The sequence below is a fragment of the Oryctolagus cuniculus genome, chromosome 10 (assembly GCF_051225735.1).
Source record: "Oryctolagus cuniculus isolate XC-2025 breed Fujian yellow rabbit chromosome 10, ASM5122573v1, whole genome shotgun sequence".
In the NCBI taxonomy this organism is placed as follows: domain Eukaryota; kingdom Metazoa; phylum Chordata; class Mammalia; order Lagomorpha; family Leporidae; genus Oryctolagus; species Oryctolagus cuniculus.
The window spans coordinates 74,538,002-74,554,861 of record NC_142876.1 but is presented as its reverse complement, the minus strand read 5'-3'; the positions used below and the strand labels follow the sequence as shown (position 1 = coordinate 74,554,861).

The window sequence follows — 16,860 nt, the reverse complement described above, 5'->3', positions numbered from 1 at the left end:
GTCGTGGTCACAGTCATTGGGCTCCCTGGGAGACAGGAGCCCGGGAGGGGCGGTGGGAGTGCAGGTGCCGGGAGCTGCTGGTGCGGCGGGCTGCGGGGTTGGGGCGGCCGGCAGGGGAGCGCCCTGGCGGGCGGTGAGTCGCTGGTTTGGGGTTGGAGGGGGCGCGCTGGATGGCGCGGGGCGTGGCCTGTGTCCCGGGGTGGGCCCCGGGGTTGGCGGTGGGGCTGCGGCAGCCGGGGACAGCTGGCCGGCCCGCCCGTGCCCGTGCCCGTGCCCGTGCCCGTGCCCAGGCCCAGGCCCAGGCCCAGGCCCAGGCCCGAGGCGCAGGCGGGCTGGGGCTGCCAGGTGGAGGGGTCGGGCTTCTGCCCCCTGCTGGAGCTGCGTTGGGGGTCGCAGGGGTCCCGGCGTGCGGGCTGGCGGATGGGGGCGTGGCTAGGCAGCCAGCCAAAGGCGAGCAAAAGGGGAGGGTGCCGCGGGGCAAAAGCCTACAGCACCCGGTATTCCCAGGCGGTCTCCCATCCAAGTACTAACCAGGCCCGACCCTGCTTAGCTTCCGAGATCAGACGAGATCGGGCGCGTTCAGGGTGGTATGGCCGTAGACGCCAGAGGCTGCCTCCAGGCCCCTCTTGAGTGCGCGCCCGCACAGCCGCCGCCGCCGCCGCCGCCGCCTCCTCCTCCTCCTGCCCGCTCCCCGCTCTCACTCCCATTCCCATTCCCATTCCCATTCCCATTCCCGCTCCCGCTCCCGCTGCCGCTTCTCCTCCGCCTCCTCCCTCTTTTCTCTTCTCTTCTCTTCTCCTCCTCCCCCCCCCTCCTCCTCAGCCGCCCTCCGCCTAGCCCTGCACCAGTGCCCGAACTCCAGCCCTCCGCCTGCCCAGCCCAGGACCTGCAGCACCGGGCGCCCAGTCGGCACGCTGCCGCCAAGCCAAGGGGAGCCAACCTCCTCCGGCTGCCGCTGGCCACAGGGAACTCCTACTCTCTCTTTCTAGGCCGGATCCCCTGCCTGCCGCCATCGCCCAGCCACACGCCAGCCGTGCCCGGCAGCCTCCACGCCTGCCCAGGGCTGCGCCCCGCGGCTCGCGGGTCCCGGCACCAGGGGGTTCGGCGCCCCACACCACCGCGGCCCGGGCCTTCCCTCCTACCCGGCCGCCAGCAGCCCCCCCACCGCTGACGCACAGGTCGCCCGCCCTCCCCCGGCACGGCCGCCGCGCCTCCACACACTCCCACGCCGCGAGGACAGCTGAGGGCCTGGGGACCCTTGTCCCCGCTCGGTCACGGGGGCCCAAGTGGGGCAGCAGGTCGGGAAGGAGGGCGGCAGCGCACGGAATCACCCCCGCCGCACGCTCGCGTGGGCACTCACACACACACACACACACACACACACACGCCTACACAAGGGGCACACAGTCGCACACCCCGACACCCTTCGTGGCACAGAGGGATTTCCGTCCTCAGCGCCCGTTCCCTCACGGGAGGGTGGGGCGCTTCAGCGCGACCCGCACCCTCCAGCCCGGCAGCCAGTTCGAGACTGTCGCTCCCCCTCTTCATGGAGGAACGACACAGGACCCTGCGCTGTTCTTTCGTCTGCTCGGCCCTCCCCGGGTTTGCTGCTGGTTCTTCCCGGGTTGGCTACCGTCCCTTCCACCTCCGTGGAAGGGCGGTTCCCCCTGCCACATTCCCCACTTCCGCGGGGGAGCGGCACACCGCCGGCCGGCCGGCCGGCTCTCTCGGGGGCTGCACAGGTGTTCCCCTTAGATGTTCCTGGTGCATGTTGTCTCTCTCCTCCTTTATAGTCCTCTTCCGCCAATCCCAACTCGGCTGCCCACACGCCAAGTACGCTGCTCTCCTCCAATCAGGAGCAGGATCAGCTCCTGGAGGTCATCACTCAAGTTGGCAAGAGGCAGCTGCATAGAAGCTGTTTTCTCCTCTCCCAGCGCCATATTGTGGGAGAGCAGATGCATAGAATAAGTCTTAATTCCAGTAACTCAGTCCAATCCGAGTTGCTCCCCACAGAGACCACAGGCTGTGTGCTGCCTGCCTGCCACGGACCCTCTGTCCCGGGGAGGTCCTGTGGGCACGCAGCCTGTGGCCGCGGGTCTCTGCCTGGCCTGCCAAAAGGGTGCCCCGTTTGGATGCTGTGTGAGTCAGGGCTGATGGGGGAGAGGGGGACAGAGAGAGGAGAGAGAGACAGAGAGAGAGAGAGAAAGAGAGAGAGACGTGTAGGTGTTGGTGTAAGTCAGAGACAGAGGGAGAGGGTGCCTGTATTGCCTGCGAGGCTTGGTGTGGGGTCCCTCCTTTGCGCTCTGGAGGGCTTCCGCGGCTGTGGCGCGTGGCCGCCGCACGGCCAGGTGGCGCAGAGGGCCCGCGGGTTGGGCTGCGCGAGGCACCGGGCCCTGAGTGGTGGGCAACCGCGCCCTGGCGTCGTCTTCGGGCGGTGGTCGTGGTCGTGGTCGTGGTCACAGTCATTGGGCTCCCTGGGAGACAGGAGCCCGGGAGGGGCGGTGGGAGTGCAGGTGCCGGGAGCTGCTGGTGCGGCGGGCTGCGGGGTTGGGGCGGCCGGCAGGGGAGCGCCCTGGCGGGCGGTGAGTCGCTGGTTTGGGGTTGGAGGGGGCGCGCTGGATGGCGCGGGGCGTGGCCTGTGTCCCGGGGTGGGCCCCGGGGTTGGCGGTGGGGCTGCGGCAGCCGGGGACAGCTGGCCGGCCCACCCGTGCCCGTGCCCGTGCCCGTGCCCGTGCCCAGGCCCAGGCCCGAGGCGCGGGCGGGCTGGGGCTGCCAGGTGGAGGGGTCGGGCTTCTGCCCCCTGCTGGAGCTGCGTTGGGGGTCGCAGGGGTCCCGGCGTGCGGGCTGGCGGATGGGGGCGTGGCTAGGCAGCCAGCCAAAGGCGAGCAAAAGGGGAGGGTGCCGCGGGGCAAAAGCCTACAGCACCCGGTATTCCCAGGCGGTCTCCCATCCAAGTACTAACCAGGCCCGACCCTGCTTAGCTTCCGAGATCAGACGAGATCGGGCGCGTTCAGGGTGGTATGGCCGTAGACGCCAGAGGCCGCCTCCAGGCCCCCCTTGAGTGCGCGCACGCACAGCCGCCGCCGCCGCCGCCGCCGCCGCCGCCGCCTCCGCCTCCGCCGCCGCCGCCTCCTCCTCCTCCTCCTCCTGCCCGCTCCCCGCTCTCACTCCCATTCCCATTCCCATTCCCATTCCCATTCCCATTCCCACTCCCGCTCCCGCTCCCGCTGCCGCTTCTCCTCCGCCTCCTCCCTCTTTTCTCTTCTCTTCTCTTCTCCTCCTCCCCCCCCCTCCTCCTCAGCCGCCCTCCGCCTAGCCCTGCACCAGTGCCCGAACTCCAGCCCTCCGCCTGCCCAGCCCAGGACCTGCAGCACCGGGCGCCCAGTCGGCACGCTGCCGCCAAGCCAAGGGGAGCCAACCTCCTCCGGCTGCCGCTGGCCACAGGGAACTCCTACTCTCTCTTTCTAGGCCGGATCCCCTGCCTGCCGCCATCGCCCAGCCACACGCCAGCCGTGCCCGGCAGCCTCCACGCCTGCCCAGGGCTGCGCCCCGCGGCTCGCGGGTCCCGGCACCAGGGGGTTCGGCGCCCCACACCACCGCGGCCCGGGCCTTCCCTCCTACCCGGCCGCCAGCAGCCCCCCCACCGCTGACGCACAGGTCGCCCGCCCTCCCCCGGCACGGCCGCCGCGCCTCCACACACTCCCACGCCGCGAGGACAGCTGAGGGCCTGGGGACCCTTGTCCCCGCTCGGTCACGGGGGCCCAAGTGGGGCAGCAGGTCGGGAAGGAGGGCGGCAGCGCACGGAATCACCCCCGCCGCACGCTCGCGTGGGCACTCACACACACACACACACACACACACACACGCCTACACAAGGGGCACACAGTCGCACACCCCGACACCCTTCGTGGCACAGAGGGATTTCCGTCCTCAGCGCCCGTTCCCTCACGGGAGGGTGGGGCGCTTCAGCGCGACCCGCACCCTCCAGCCCGGCAGCCAGTTCGAGACTGTCGCTCCCCCTCTTCATGGAGGAACGACACAGGACCCTGCGCTGTTCTTTCGTCTGCTCGGCCCTCCCCGGGTTTGCTGCTGGTTCTTCCCGGGTTGGCTACCGTCCCTTCCACCTCCGTGGAAGGGCGGTTCCCCCTGCCACATTCCCCACTTCCGCGGGGGAGCGGCACACCGCCGGCCGGCCGGCCGGCTCTCTCGGGGGCTGCACAGGTGTTCCCCTTAGATGTTCCTGGTGCATGTTGTCTCTCTCCTCCTTTATAGTCCTCTTCCGCCAATCCCAACTCGGCTGCCCACACGCCAAGTACGCTGCTCTCCTCCAATCAGGAGCAGGATCAGCTCCTGGAGGTCATCACTCAAGTTGGCAAGAGGCAGCTGCATAGAAGCTGTTTTCTCCTCTCCCAGCGCCATATTGTGGGAGAGCAGATGCATAGAATAAGTCTTAATTCCAGTAACTCAGTCCAATCCGAGTTGCTCCCCACAGAGACCACAGGCTGTGTGCTGCCTGCCTGCCACGGACCCTCTGTCCCGGGGAGGTCCTGTGGGCACGCAGCCTGTGGCCGCGGGTCTCTGCCTGGCCTGCCAAAAGGGTGCCCCGTTTGGATGCTGTGTGAGTCAGGGCTGATGGGGGAGAGGGGGACAGAGAGAGGAGAGAGAGACAGAGAGAGAGAGAGAAAGAGAGAGAGACGTGTAGGTGTTGGTGTAAGTCAGAGACAGAGGGAGAGGGTGCCTGTATTGCCTGCGAGGCTTGGTGTGGGGTCCCTCCTTTGCGCTCTGGAGGGCTTCCGCGGCTGTGGCGCGTGGCCGCCGCACGGCCAGGTGGCGCAGAGGGCCCGCGGGTTGGGCTGCGCGAGGCACCGGGCCCTGAGTGGTGGGCAACCGCGCCCTGGCGTCGTCTTCGGGCGGTGGTCGTGGTCGTGGTCGTGGTCACAGTCATTGGGCTCCCTGGGAGACAGGAGCCCGGGAGGGGCGGTGGGAGTGCAGGTGCCGGGAGCTGCTGGTGCGGCGGGCTGCGGGGTTGGGGCGGCCGGCAGGGGAGCGCCCTGGCGGGCGGTGAGTCGCTGGTTTGGGGTTGGAGGGGGCGCGCTGGATGGCGCGGGGCGTGGCCTGTGTCCCGGGGTGGGCCCCGGGGTTGGCGGTGGGGCTGCGGCAGCCGGGGACAGCTGGCCGGCCCGCCCGTGCCCGTGCCCGTGCCCGTGCCCGTGCCCAGGCCCAGGCCCAGGCCCAGGCCCGAGGCGCGGGCGGGCTGGGGCTGCCAGGTGGAGGGGTCGGGCTTCTGCCCCCTGCTGGAGCTGCGTTGGGGGTCGCAGGGGTCCCGGCGTGCGGGCTGGCGGATGGGGGCGTGGCTAGGCAGCCAGCCAAAGGCGAGCAAAAGGGGAGGGTGCCGCGGGGCAAAAGCCTACAGCACCCGGTATTCCCAGGCGGTCTCCCATCCAAGTACTAACCAGGCCCGACCCTGCTTAGCTTCCGAGATCAGACGAGATCGGGCGCGTTCAGGGTGGTATGGCCGTAGACGCCAGAGGCTGCCTCCAGGCCCCTCTTGAGTGCGCGCCCGCACAGCCGCCGCCGCCGCCGCCGCCTCCTCCTCCTCCTCCTGCCCGCTCCCCGCTCTCACTCCCATTCCCATTCCCATTCCCATTCCCATTCCCGCTCCCGCTCCCGCTGCCGCTTCTCCTCCGCCTCCTCCCTCTTTTCTCTTCTCTTCTCTTCTCCTCCTCCCCCCCCCTCCTCCTCAGCCGCCCTCCGCCTAGCCCTGCACCAGTGCCCGAACTCCAGCCCTCCGCCTGCCCAGCCCAGGACCTGCAGCACCGGGCGCCCAGTCGGCACGCTGCCGCCAAGCCAAGGGGAGCCAACCTCCTCCGGCTGCCGCTGGCCACAGGGAACTCCTACTCTCTCTTTCTAGGCCGGATCCCCTGCCTGCCGCCATCGCCCAGCCACACGCCAGCCGTGCCCGGCAGCCTCCACGCCTGCCCAGGGCTGCGCCCCGCGGCTCGCGGGTCCCGGCACCAGGGGGTTCGGCGCCCCACACCACCGCGGCCCGGGCCTTCCCTCCTACCCGGCCGCCAGCAGCCCCCCCACCGCTGACGCACAGGTCGCCCGCCCTCCCCCGGCACGGCCGCCGCGCCTCCACACACTCCCACGCCGCGAGGACAGCTGAGGGCCTGGGGACCCTTGTCCCCGCTCGGTCACGGGGGCCCAAGTGGGGCAGCAGGTCGGGAAGGAGGGCGGCAGCGCACGGAATCACCCCCGCCGCACGCTCGCGTGGGCACTCACACACACACACACACACACACACACACGCCTACACAAGGGGCACACAGTCGCACACCCCGACACCCTTCGTGGCACAGAGGGATTTCCGTCCTCAGCGCCCGTTCCCTCACGGGAGGGTGGGGCGCTTCAGCGCGACCCGCACCCTCCAGCCCGGCAGCCAGTTCGAGACTGTCGCTCCCCCTCTTCATGGAGGAACGACACAGGACCCTGCGCTGTTCTTTCGTCTGCTCGGCCCTCCCCGGGTTTGCTGCTGGTTCTTCCCGGGTTGGCTACCGTCCCTTCCACCTCCGTGGAAGGGCGGTTCCCCCTGCCACATTCCCCACTTCCGCGGGGGAGCGGCACACCGCCGGCCGGCCGGCCGGCTCTCTCGGGGGCTGCACAGGTGTTCCCCTTAGATGTTCCTGGTGCATGTTGTCTCTCTCCTCCTTTATAGTCCTCTTCCGCCAATCCCAACTCGGCTGCCCACACGCCAAGTACGCTGCTCTCCTCCAATCAGGAGCAGGATCAGCTCCTGGAGGTCATCACTCAAGTTGGCAAGAGGCAGCTGCATAGAAGCTGTTTTCTCCTCTCCCAGCGCCATATTGTGGGAGAGCAGATGCATAGAATAAGTCTTAATTCCAGTAACTCAGTCCAATCCGAGTTGCTCCCCACAGAGACCACAGGCTGTGTGCTGCCTGCCTGCCACGGACCCTCTGTCCCGGGGAGGTCCTGTGGGCACGCAGCCTGTGGCCGCGGGTCTCTGCCTGGCCTGCCAAAAGGGTGCCCCGTTTGGATGCTGTGTGAGTCAGGGCTGATGGGGGAGAGGGGGACAGAGAGAGGAGAGAGAGACAGAGAGAGAGAGAGAAAGAGAGAGAGACGTGTAGGTGTTGGTGTAAGTCAGAGACAGAGGGAGAGGGTGCCTGTATTGCCTGCGAGGCTTGGTGTGGGGTCCCTCCTTTGCGCTCTGGAGGGCTTCCGCGGCTGTGGCGCGTGGCCGCCGCACGGCCAGGTGGCGCAGAGGGCCCGCGGGTTGGGCTGCGCGAGGCACCGGGCCCTGAGTGGTGGGCAACCGCGCCCTGGCGTCGTCTTCGGGCGGTGGTCGTGGTCGTGGTCGTGGTCACAGTCATTGGGCTCCCTGGGAGACAGGAGCCCGGGAGGGGCGGTGGGAGTGCAGGTGCCGGGAGCTGCTGGTGCGGCGGGCTGCGGGGTTGGGGCGGCCGGCAGGGGAGCGCCCTGGCGGGCGGTGAGTCGCTGGTTTGGGGTTGGAGGGGGCGCGCTGGATGGCGCGGGGCGTGGCCTGTGTCCCGGGGTGGGCCCCGGGGTTGGCGGTGGGGCTGCGGCAGCCGGGGACAGCTGGCCGGCCCACCCGTGCCCGTGCCCGTGCCCGTGCCCGTGCCCAGGCCCAGGCCCGAGGCGCGGGCGGGCTGGGGCTGCCAGGTGGAGGGGTCGGGCTTCTGCCCCCTGCTGGAGCTGCGTTGGGGGTCGCAGGGGTCCCGGCGTGCGGGCTGGCGGATGGGGGCGTGGCTAGGCAGCCAGCCAAAGGCGAGCAAAAGGGGAGGGTGCCGCGGGGCAAAAGCCTACAGCACCCGGTATTCCCAGGCGGTCTCCCATCCAAGTACTAACCAGGCCCGACCCTGCTTAGCTTCCGAGATCAGACGAGATCGGGCGCGTTCAGGGTGGTATGGCCGTAGACGCCAGAGGCCGCCTCCAGGCCCCCCTTGAGTGCGCGCACGCACAGCCGCCGCCGCCGCCGCCGCCGCCGCCGCCGCCGCCGCCTCCGCCGCCGCCGCCTCCTCCTCCTCCTCCTCCTGCCCGCTCCCCGCTCTCACTCCCATTCCCATTCCCATTCCCATTCCCATTCCCATTCCCACTCCCGCTCCCGCTCCCGCTGCCGCTTCTCCTCCGCCTCCTCCCTCTTTTCTCTTCTCTTCTCTTCTCCTCCTCCCCCCCCCTCCTCCTCAGCCGCCCTCCGCCTAGCCCTGCACCAGTGCCCGAACTCCAGCCCTCCGCCTGCCCAGCCCAGGACCTGCAGCACCGGGCGCCCAGTCGGCACGCTGCCGCCAAGCCAAGGGGAGCCAACCTCCTCCGGCTGCCGCTGGCCACAGGGAACTCCTACTCTCTCTTTCTAGGCCGGATCCCCTGCCTGCCGCCATCGCCCAGCCACACGCCAGCCGTGCCCGGCAGCCTCCACGCCTGCCCAGGGCTGCGCCCCGCGGCTCGCGGGTCCCGGCACCAGGGGGTTCGGCGCCCCACACCACCGCGGCCCGGGCCTTCCCTCCTACCCGGCCGCCAGCAGCCCCCCCACCGCTGACGCACAGGTCGCCCGCCCTCCCCCGGCACGGCCGCCGCGCCTCCACACACTCCCACGCCGCGAGGACAGCTGAGGGCCTGGGGACCCTTGTCCCCGCTCGGTCACGGGGGCCCAAGTGGGGCAGCAGGTCGGGAAGGAGGGCGGCAGCGCACGGAATCACCCCCGCCGCACGCTCGCGTGGGCACTCACACACACACACACACACACACACACACACGCCTACACAAGGGGCACACAGTCGCACACCCCGACACCCTTCGTGGCACAGAGGGATTTCCGTCCTCAGCGCCCGTTCCCTCACGGGAGGGTGGGGCGCTTCAGCGCGACCCGCACCCTCCAGCCCGGCAGCCAGTTCGAGACTGTCGCTCCCCCTCTTCATGGAGGAACGACACAGGACCCTGCGCTGTTCTTTCGTCTGCTCGGCCCTCCCCGGGTTTGCTGCTGGTTCTTCCCGGGTTGGCTACCGTCCCTTCCACCTCCGTGGAAGGGCGGTTCCCCCTGCCACATTCCCCACTTCCGCGGGGGAGCGGCACACCGCCGGCCGGCCGGCCGGCTCTCTCGGGGGCTGCACAGGTGTTCCCCTTAGATGTTCCTGGTGCATGTTGTCTCTCTCCTCCTTTATAGTCCTCTTCCGCCAATCCCAACTCGGCTGCCCACACGCCAAGTACGCTGCTCTCCTCCAATCAGGAGCAGGATCAGCTCCTGGAGGTCATCACTCAAGTTGGCAAGAGGCAGCTGCATAGAAGCTGTTTTCTCCTCTCCCAGCGCCATATTGTGGGAGAGCAGATGCATAGAATAAGTCTTAATTCCAGTAACTCAGTCCAATCCGAGTTGCTCCCCACAGAGACCACAGGCTGTGTGCTGCCTGCCTGCCACGGACCCTCTGTCCCGGGGAGGTCCTGTGGGCACGCAGCCTGTGGCCGCGGGTCTCTGCCTGGCCTGCCAAAAGGGTGCCCCGTTTGGATGCTGTGTGAGTCAGGGCTGATGGGGGAGAGGGGGACAGAGAGAGGAGAGAGAGACAGAGAGAGAGAGAGAAAGAGAGAGAGACGTGTAGGTGTTGGTGTAAGTCAGAGACAGAGGGAGAGGGTGCCTGTATTGCCTGCGAGGCTTGGTGTGGGGTCCCTCCTTTGCGCTCTGGAGGGCTTCCGCGGCTGTGGCGCGTGGCCGCCGCACGGCCAGGTGGCGCAGAGGGCCCGCGGGTTGGGCTGCGCGAGGCACCGGGCCCTGAGTGGTGGGCAACCGCGCCCTGGCGTCGTCTTCGGGCGGTGGTCGTGGTCGTGGTCGTGGTCACAGTCATTGGGCTCCCTGGGAGACAGGAGCCCGGGAGGGGCGGTGGGAGTGCAGGTGCCGGGAGCTGCTGGTGCGGCGGGCTGCGGGGTTGGGGCGGCCGGCAGGGGAGCGCCCTGGCGGGCGGTGAGTCGCTGGTTTGGGGTTGGAGGGGGCGCGCTGGATGGCGCGGGGCGTGGCCTGTGTCCCGGGGTGGGCCCCGGGGTTGGCGGTGGGGCTGCGGCAGCCGGGGACAGCTGGCCGGCCCGCCCGTGCCCGTGCCCGTGCCCGTGCCCGTGCCCGTGCCCAGGCCCAGGCCCAGGCCCAGGCCCGAGGCGCGGGCGGGCTGGGGCTGCCAGGTGGAGGGGTCGGGCTTCTGCCCCCTGCTGGAGCTGCGTTGGGGGTCGCAGGGGTCCCGGCGTGCGGGCTGGCGGATGGGGGCGTGGCTAGGCAGCCAGCCAAAGGCGAGCAAAAGGGGAGGGTGCCGCGGGGCAAAAGCCTACAGCACCCGGTATTCCCAGGCGGTCTCCCATCCAAGTACTAACCAGGCCCGACCCTGCTTAGCTTCCGAGATCAGACGAGATCGGGCGCGTTCAGGGTGGTATGGCCGTAGACGCCAGAGGCTGCCTCCAGGCCCCTCTTGAGTGCGCGCCCGCACAGCCGCCGCCGCCGCCGCCGCCGCCGCCTCCTCCTCCTCCTCCTCCTGCCCGCTCCCCGCTCTCACTCCCATTCCCATTCCCATTCCCGCTCCCGCTCCCGCTCCCGCTCCCGCTCCCGCTGCCGCTTCTCCTCCGCCTCCTCCCTCTTTTCTCTTCTCTTCTCCTCCTCCCCCCCCCTCCTCCTCAGCCGCCCTCCGCCTAGCCCTGCACCAGTGCCCGAACTCCAGCCCTCCGCCTGCCCAGCCCAGGACCTGCAGTGCAGCACCGGGCGCCCAGTCGGCACGCTGCCGCCAAGCCAAGGGGAGCCAACCTCCTCCGGCTGCCGCTGGCCACAGGGAACTCCTACTCTCTCTTTCTAGGCCGGATCCCCTGCCTGCCGCCATCGCCCAGCCACACGCCAGCCGTGCCCGGCAGCCTCCACGCCTGCCCAGGGCTGCGCCCCGCGGCTCGCGGGTCCCGGCACCAGGGGGTTCGGCGCCCCACACCACCGCGGCCCGGGCCTTCCCTCCTACCCGGCCGCCAGCAGCCCCCCCACCGCTGACGCACAGGTCGCCCGCCCTCCCCCGGCACGGCCGCCGCGCCTCCACACACTCCCACGCCGCGAGGACAGCTGAGGGCCTGGGGACCCTTGTCCCCGCTCGGTCACGGGGGCCCAAGTGGGGCAGCAGGTCGGGAAGGAGGGCGGCAGCGCACGGAATCACCCCCGCCGCACGCTCGCGTGGGCACTCACACACACACACACACACACACACACACGCCTACACAAGGGGCACACAGTCGCACACCCCGACACCCTTCGTGGCACAGAGGGATTTCCGTCCTCAGCGCCCGTTCCCTCACGGGAGGGTGGGGCGCTTCAGCGCGACCCGCACCCTCCAGCCCGGCAGCCAGTTCGAGACTGTCGCTCCCCCTCTTCATGGAGGAACGACACAGGACCCTGCGCTGTTCTTTCGTCTGCTCGGCCCTCCCCGGGTTTGCTGCTGGTTCTTCCCGGGTTGGCTACCGTCCCTTCCACCTCCGTGGAAGGGCGGTTCCCCCTGCCACATTCCCCACTTCCGCGGGGGAGCGGCACACCGCCGGCCGGCCGGCCGGCTCTCTCGGGGGCTGCACAGGTGTTCCCCTTAGATGTTCCTGGTGCATGTTGTCTCTCTCCTCCTTTATAGTCCTCTTCCGCCAATCCCAACTCGGCTGCCCACACGCCAAGTACGCTGCTCTCCTCCAATCAGGAGCAGGATCAGCTCCTGGAGGTCATCACTCAAGTTGGCAAGAGGCAGCTGCATAGAAGCTGTTTTCTCCTCTCCCAGCGCCATATTGTGGGAGAGCAGATGCATAGAATAAGTCTTAATTCCAGTAACTCAGTCCAATCCGAGTTGCTCCCCACAGAGACCACAGGCTGTGTGCTGCCTGCCTGCCACGGACCCTCTGTCCCGGGGAGGTCCTGTGGGCACGCAGCCTGTGGCCGCGGGTCTCTGCCTGGCCTGCCAAAAGGGTGCCCCGTTTGGATGCTGTGTGAGTCAGGGCTGATGGGGGAGAGGGGGACAGAGAGAGGAGAGAGAGACAGAGAGAGAGAGAGAAAGAGAGAGAGACGTGTAGGTGTTGGTGTAAGTCAGAGACAGAGGGAGAGGGTGCCTGTATTGCCTGCGAGGCTTGGTGTGGGGTCCCTCCTTTGCGCTCTGGAGGGCTTCCGCGGCTGTGGCGCGTGGCCGCCGCACGGCCAGGTGGCGCAGAGGGCCCGCGGGTTGGGCTGCGCGAGGCACCGGGCCCTGAGTGGTGGGCAACCGCGCCCTGGCGTCGTCTTCGGGCGGTGGTCGTGGTCGTGGTCACAGTCATTGGGCTCCCTGGGAGACAGGAGCCCGGGAGGGGCGGTGGGAGTGCAGGTGCCGGGAGCTGCTGGTGCGGCGGGCTGCGGGGTTGGGGCGGCCGGCAGGGGAGCGCCCTGGCGGGCGGTGAGTCGCTGGTTTGGGGTTGGAGGGGGCGCGCTGGATGGCGCGGGGCGTGGCCTGTGTCCCGGGGTGGGCCCCGGGGTTGGCGGTGGGGCTGCGGCAGCCGGGGACAGCTGGCCGGCCCGCCCGTGCCCGTGCCCGTGCCCGTGCCCGTGCCCAGGCCCAGGCCCAGGCCCAGGCCCGAGGCGCGGGCGGGCTGGGGCTGCCAGGTGGAGGGGTCGGGCTTCTGCCCCCTGCTGGAGCTGCGTTGGGGGTCGCAGGGGTCCCGGCGTGCGGGCTGGCGGATGGGGGCGTGGCTAGGCAGCCAGCCAAAGGCGAGCAAAAGGGGAGGGTGCCGCGGGGCAAAAGCCTACAGCACCCGGTATTCCCAGGCGGTCTCCCATCCAAGTACTAACCAGGCCCGACCCTGCTTAGCTTCCGAGATCAGACGAGATCGGGCGCGTTCAGGGTGGTATGGCCGTAGACGCCAGAGGCTGCCTCCAGGCCCCTCTTGAGTGCGCGCCCGCACAGCCGCCGCCGCCGCCGCCGCCGCCGCCGCCGCCGCCTCCTCCTCCTCCTCCTCCTCCTGCCCGCTCCCCGCTCTCACTCCCATTCCCATTCCCATTCCCGCTCCCGCTCCCGCTGCCGCTTCTCCTCCGCCTCCTCCCTCTTTTCTCTTCTCTTCTCTTCTCCTCCTCCCCCCCCCTCCTCCTCAGCCGCCCTCCGCCTAGCCCTGCACCAGTGCCCGAACTCCAGCCCTCCGCCTGCCCAGCCCAGGACCTGCAGTGCAGCACCGGGCGCCCAGTCGGCACGCTGCCGCCAAGCCAAGGGGAGCCAACCTCCTCCGGCTGCCGCTGGCCACAGGGAACTCCTACTCTCTCTTTCTAGGCCGGATCCCCTGCCTGCCGCCATCGCCCAGCCACACGCCAGCCGTGCCCGGCAGCCTCCACGCCTGCCCAGGGCTGCGCCCCGCGGCTCGCGGGTCCCGGCACCAGGGGGTTCGGCGCCCCACACCACCGCGGCCCGGGCCTTCCCTCCTACCCGGCCGCCAGCAGCCCCCCCACCGCTGACGCACAGGTCGCCCGCCCTCCCCCGGCACGGCCGCCGCGCCTCCACACACTCCCACGCCGCGAGGACAGCTGAGGGCCTGGGGACCCTTGTCCCCGCTCGGTCACGGGGGCCCAAGTGGGGCAGCAGGTCGGGAAGGAGGGCGGCAGCGCACGGAATCACCCCCGCCGCACGCTCGCGTGGGCACTCACACACACACACACACACACACACACGCCTACACAAGGGGCACACAGTCGCACACCCCGACACCCTTCGTGGCACAGAGGGATTTCCGTCCTCAGCACCCGTTCCCTCACGGGAGGGTGGGGCGCTTCAGCGCGACCCGCACCCTCCAGCCCGGCAGCCAGTTCGAGACTGTCGCTCCCCCTCTTCATGGAGGAACGACACAGGACCCTGCGCTGTTCTTTCGTCTGCTCGGCCCTCCCCGGGTTTGCTGCTGGTTCTTCCCGGGTTGGCTACCGTCCCTTCCACCTCCGTGGAAGGGCGGTTCCCCCTGCCACATTCCCCACTTCCGCGGGGGAGCGGCACACCGCCGGCCGGCCGGCCGGCTCTCTCGGGGGCTGCACAGGTGTTCCCCTTAGATGTTCCTGGTGCATGTTGTCTCTCTCCTCCTTTATAGTCCTCTTCCGCCAATCCCAACTCGGCTGCCCACACGCCAAGTACGCTGCTCTCCTCCAATCAGGAGCAGGATCAGCTCCTGGAGGTCATCACTCAAGTTGGCAAGAGGCAGCTGCATAGAAGCTGTTTTCTCCTCTCCCAGCGCCATATTGTGGGAGAGCAGATGCATAGAATAAGTCTTAATTCCAGTAACTCAGTCCAATCCGAGTTGCTCCCCACAGAGACCACAGGCTGTGTGCTGCCTGCCTGCCACGGACCCTCTGTCCCGGGGAGGTCCTGTGGGCACGCAGCCTGTGGCCGCGGGTCTCTGCCTGGCCTGCCAAAAGGGTGCCCCGTTTGGATGCTGTGTGAGTCAGGGCTGATGGGGGAGAGGGGGACAGAGAGAGGAGAGAGAGACAGAGAGAGAGAGAGAAAGAGAGAGAGACGTGTAGGTGTTGGTGTAAGTCAGAGACAGAGGGAGAGGGTGCCTGTATTGCCTGCGAGGCTTGGTGTGGGGTCCCTCCTTTGCGCTCTGGAGGGCTTCCGCGGCTGTGGCGCGTGGCCGCCGCACGGCCAGGTGGCGCAGAGGGCCCGCGGGTTGGGCTGCGCGAGGCACCGGGCCCTGAGTGGTGGGCAACCGCGCCCTGGCGTCGTCTTCGGGCGGTGGTCGTGGTCGTGGTCGTGGTCACAGTCATTGGGCTCCCTGGGAGACAGGAGCCCGGGAGGGGCGGTGGGAGTGCAGGTGCCGGGAGCTGCTGGTGCGGCGGGCTGCGGGGTTGGGGCGGCCGGCAGGGGAGCGCCCTGGCGGGCGGTGAGTCGCTGGTTTGGGGTTGGAGGGGGCGCGCTGGATGGCGCGGGGCGTGGCCTGTGTCCCGGGGTGGGCCCCGGGGTTGGCGGTGGGGCTGCGGCAGCCGGGGACAGCTGGCCGGCCCGCCCGTGCCCGTGCCCGTGCCCGTGCCCGTGCCCGTGCCCAGGCCCAGGCCCAGGCCCAGGCCCGAGGCGCGGGCGGGCTGGGGCTGCCAGGTGGAGGGGTCGGGCTTCTGCCCCCTGCTGGAGCTGCGTTGGGGGTCGCAGGGGTCCCGGCGTGCGGGCTGGCGGATGGGGGCGTGGCTAGGCAGCCAGCCAAAGGCGAGCAAAAGGGGAGGGTGCCGCGGGGCAAAAGCCTACAGCACCCGGTATTCCCAGGCGGTCTCCCATCCAAGTACTAACCAGGCCCGACCCTGCTTAGCTTCCGAGATCAGACGAGATCGGGCGCGTTCAGGGTGGTATGGCCGTAGACGCCAGAGGCTGCCTCCAGGCCCCTCTTGAGTGCGCGCCCGCACAGCCGCCGCCGCCGCCGCCGCCGCCGCCTCCTCCTCCTCCTCCTCCTGCCCGCTCCCCGCTCTCACTCCCATTCCCATTCCCATTCCCATTCCCGCTCCCGCTCCCGCTGCCGCTTCTCCTCCGCCTCCTCCCTCTTTTCTCTTCTCTTCTCCTCCTCCCCCCCCCTCCTCCTCAGCCGCCCTCCGCCTAGCCCTGCACCAGTGCCCGAACTCCAGCCCTCCGCCTGCCCAGCCCAGGACCTGCAGTGCAGCACCGGGCGCCCAGTCGGCACGCTGCCGCCAAGCCAAGGGGAGCCAACCTCCTCCGGCTGCCGCTGGCCACAGGGAACTCCTACTCTCTCTTTCTAGGCCGGATCCCCTGCCTGCCGCCATCGCCCAGCCACACGCCAGCCGTGCCCGGCAGCCTCCACGCCTGCCCAGGGCTGCGCCCCGCGGCTCGCGGGTCCCGGCACCAGGGGGTTCGGCGCCCCACACCACCGCGGCCCGGGCCTTCCCTCCTACCCGGCCGCCAGCAGCCCCCCCACCGCTGACGCACAGGTCGCCCGCCCTCCCCCGGCACGGCCGCCGCGCCTCCACACACTCCCACGCCGCGAGGACAGCTGAGGGCCTGGGGACCCTTGTCCCCGCTCGGTCACGGGGGCCCAAGTGGGGCAGCAGGTCGGGAAGGAGGGCGGCAGCGCACGGAATCACCCCCGCCGCACGCTCGCGTGGGCACTCACACACACACACACACACACACACACACACGCCTACACAAGGGGCACACAGTCGCACACCCCGACACCCTTCGTGGCACAGAGGGATTTCCGTCCTCAGCGCCCGTTCCCTCACGGGAGGGTGGGGCGCTTCAGCGCGACCCGCACCCTCCAGCCCGGCAGCCAGTTCGAGACTGTCGCTCCCCCTCTTCATGGAGGAACGACACAGGACCCTGCGCTGTTCTTTCGTCTGCTCGGCCCTCCCCGGGTTTGCTGCTGGTTCTTCCCGGGTTGGCTACCGTCCCTTCCACCTCCGTGGAAGGGCGGTTCCCCCTGCCACATTCCCCACTTCCGCGGGGGAGCGGCACACCGCCGGCCGGCCGGCCGGCTCTCTCGGGGGCTGCACAGGTGTTCCCCTTAGATGTTCCTGGTGCATGTTGTCTCTCTCCTCCTTTATAGTCCTCTTCCGCCAATCCCAACTCGGCTGCCCACACGCCAAGTACGCTGCTCTCCTCCAATCAGGAGCAGGATCAGCTCCTGGAGGTCATCACTCAAGTTGGCAAGAGGCAGCTGCATAGAAGCTGTTTTCTCCTCTCCCAGCGCCATATTGTGGGAGAGCAGATGCATAGAATAAGTCTTAATTCCAGTAACTCAGTCCAATCCGAGTTGCTCCCCACAGAGACCACAGGCTGTGTGCTGCCTGCCTGCCACGGACCCTCTGTCCCGGGGAGGTCCTGTGGGCACGCAGCCTGTGGC

The 16,860-nt window shown here is 69.6% G+C and overlaps 7 non-coding genes across 7 annotated transcripts; all 7 read right to left on the bottom strand.

Annotated features, from left to right (window-relative positions):
• Nucleotides 1-482: 482 nt before the first annotated feature.
• Nucleotides 483-601, bottom strand: LOC149124230 (5S ribosomal RNA). Its single transcript, XR_016215444.1, has one exon. It is a non-coding gene; the product is annotated as a 5S ribosomal RNA (ribosomal RNA).
• Nucleotides 602-2,913: 2,312 nt separating this feature from the next.
• Nucleotides 2,914-3,032, bottom strand: LOC149124229 (5S ribosomal RNA). Its single transcript, XR_016215442.1, has one exon. It is a non-coding gene; the product is annotated as a 5S ribosomal RNA (ribosomal RNA).
• Nucleotides 3,033-5,404: 2,372 nt separating this feature from the next.
• LOC149124228 (5S ribosomal RNA) lies at nt 5,405-5,523 on the bottom strand. The gene has a single exon (XR_016215441.1). It is a non-coding gene; the product is annotated as a 5S ribosomal RNA (ribosomal RNA).
• Nucleotides 5,524-7,835: 2,312 nt separating this feature from the next.
• LOC149124227 (5S ribosomal RNA) lies at nt 7,836-7,954 on the bottom strand. Its single transcript, XR_016215440.1, has one exon. It is a non-coding gene; the product is annotated as a 5S ribosomal RNA (ribosomal RNA).
• Nucleotides 7,955-10,334: 2,380 nt separating this feature from the next.
• On the bottom strand, nt 10,335-10,453 carry LOC149124226 (5S ribosomal RNA). The gene has a single exon (XR_016215439.1). It is a non-coding gene; the product is annotated as a 5S ribosomal RNA (ribosomal RNA).
• Nucleotides 10,454-12,786: 2,333 nt separating this feature from the next.
• Nucleotides 12,787-12,905, bottom strand: LOC149124225 (5S ribosomal RNA). Its single transcript, XR_016215438.1, has one exon. It is a non-coding gene; the product is annotated as a 5S ribosomal RNA (ribosomal RNA).
• Nucleotides 12,906-15,247: 2,342 nt separating this feature from the next.
• LOC149124224 (5S ribosomal RNA) lies at nt 15,248-15,366 on the bottom strand. The gene has a single exon (XR_016215437.1). It is a non-coding gene; the product is annotated as a 5S ribosomal RNA (ribosomal RNA).
• Between the last annotated feature and the right edge of the window lie 1,494 nt (nt 15,367-16,860).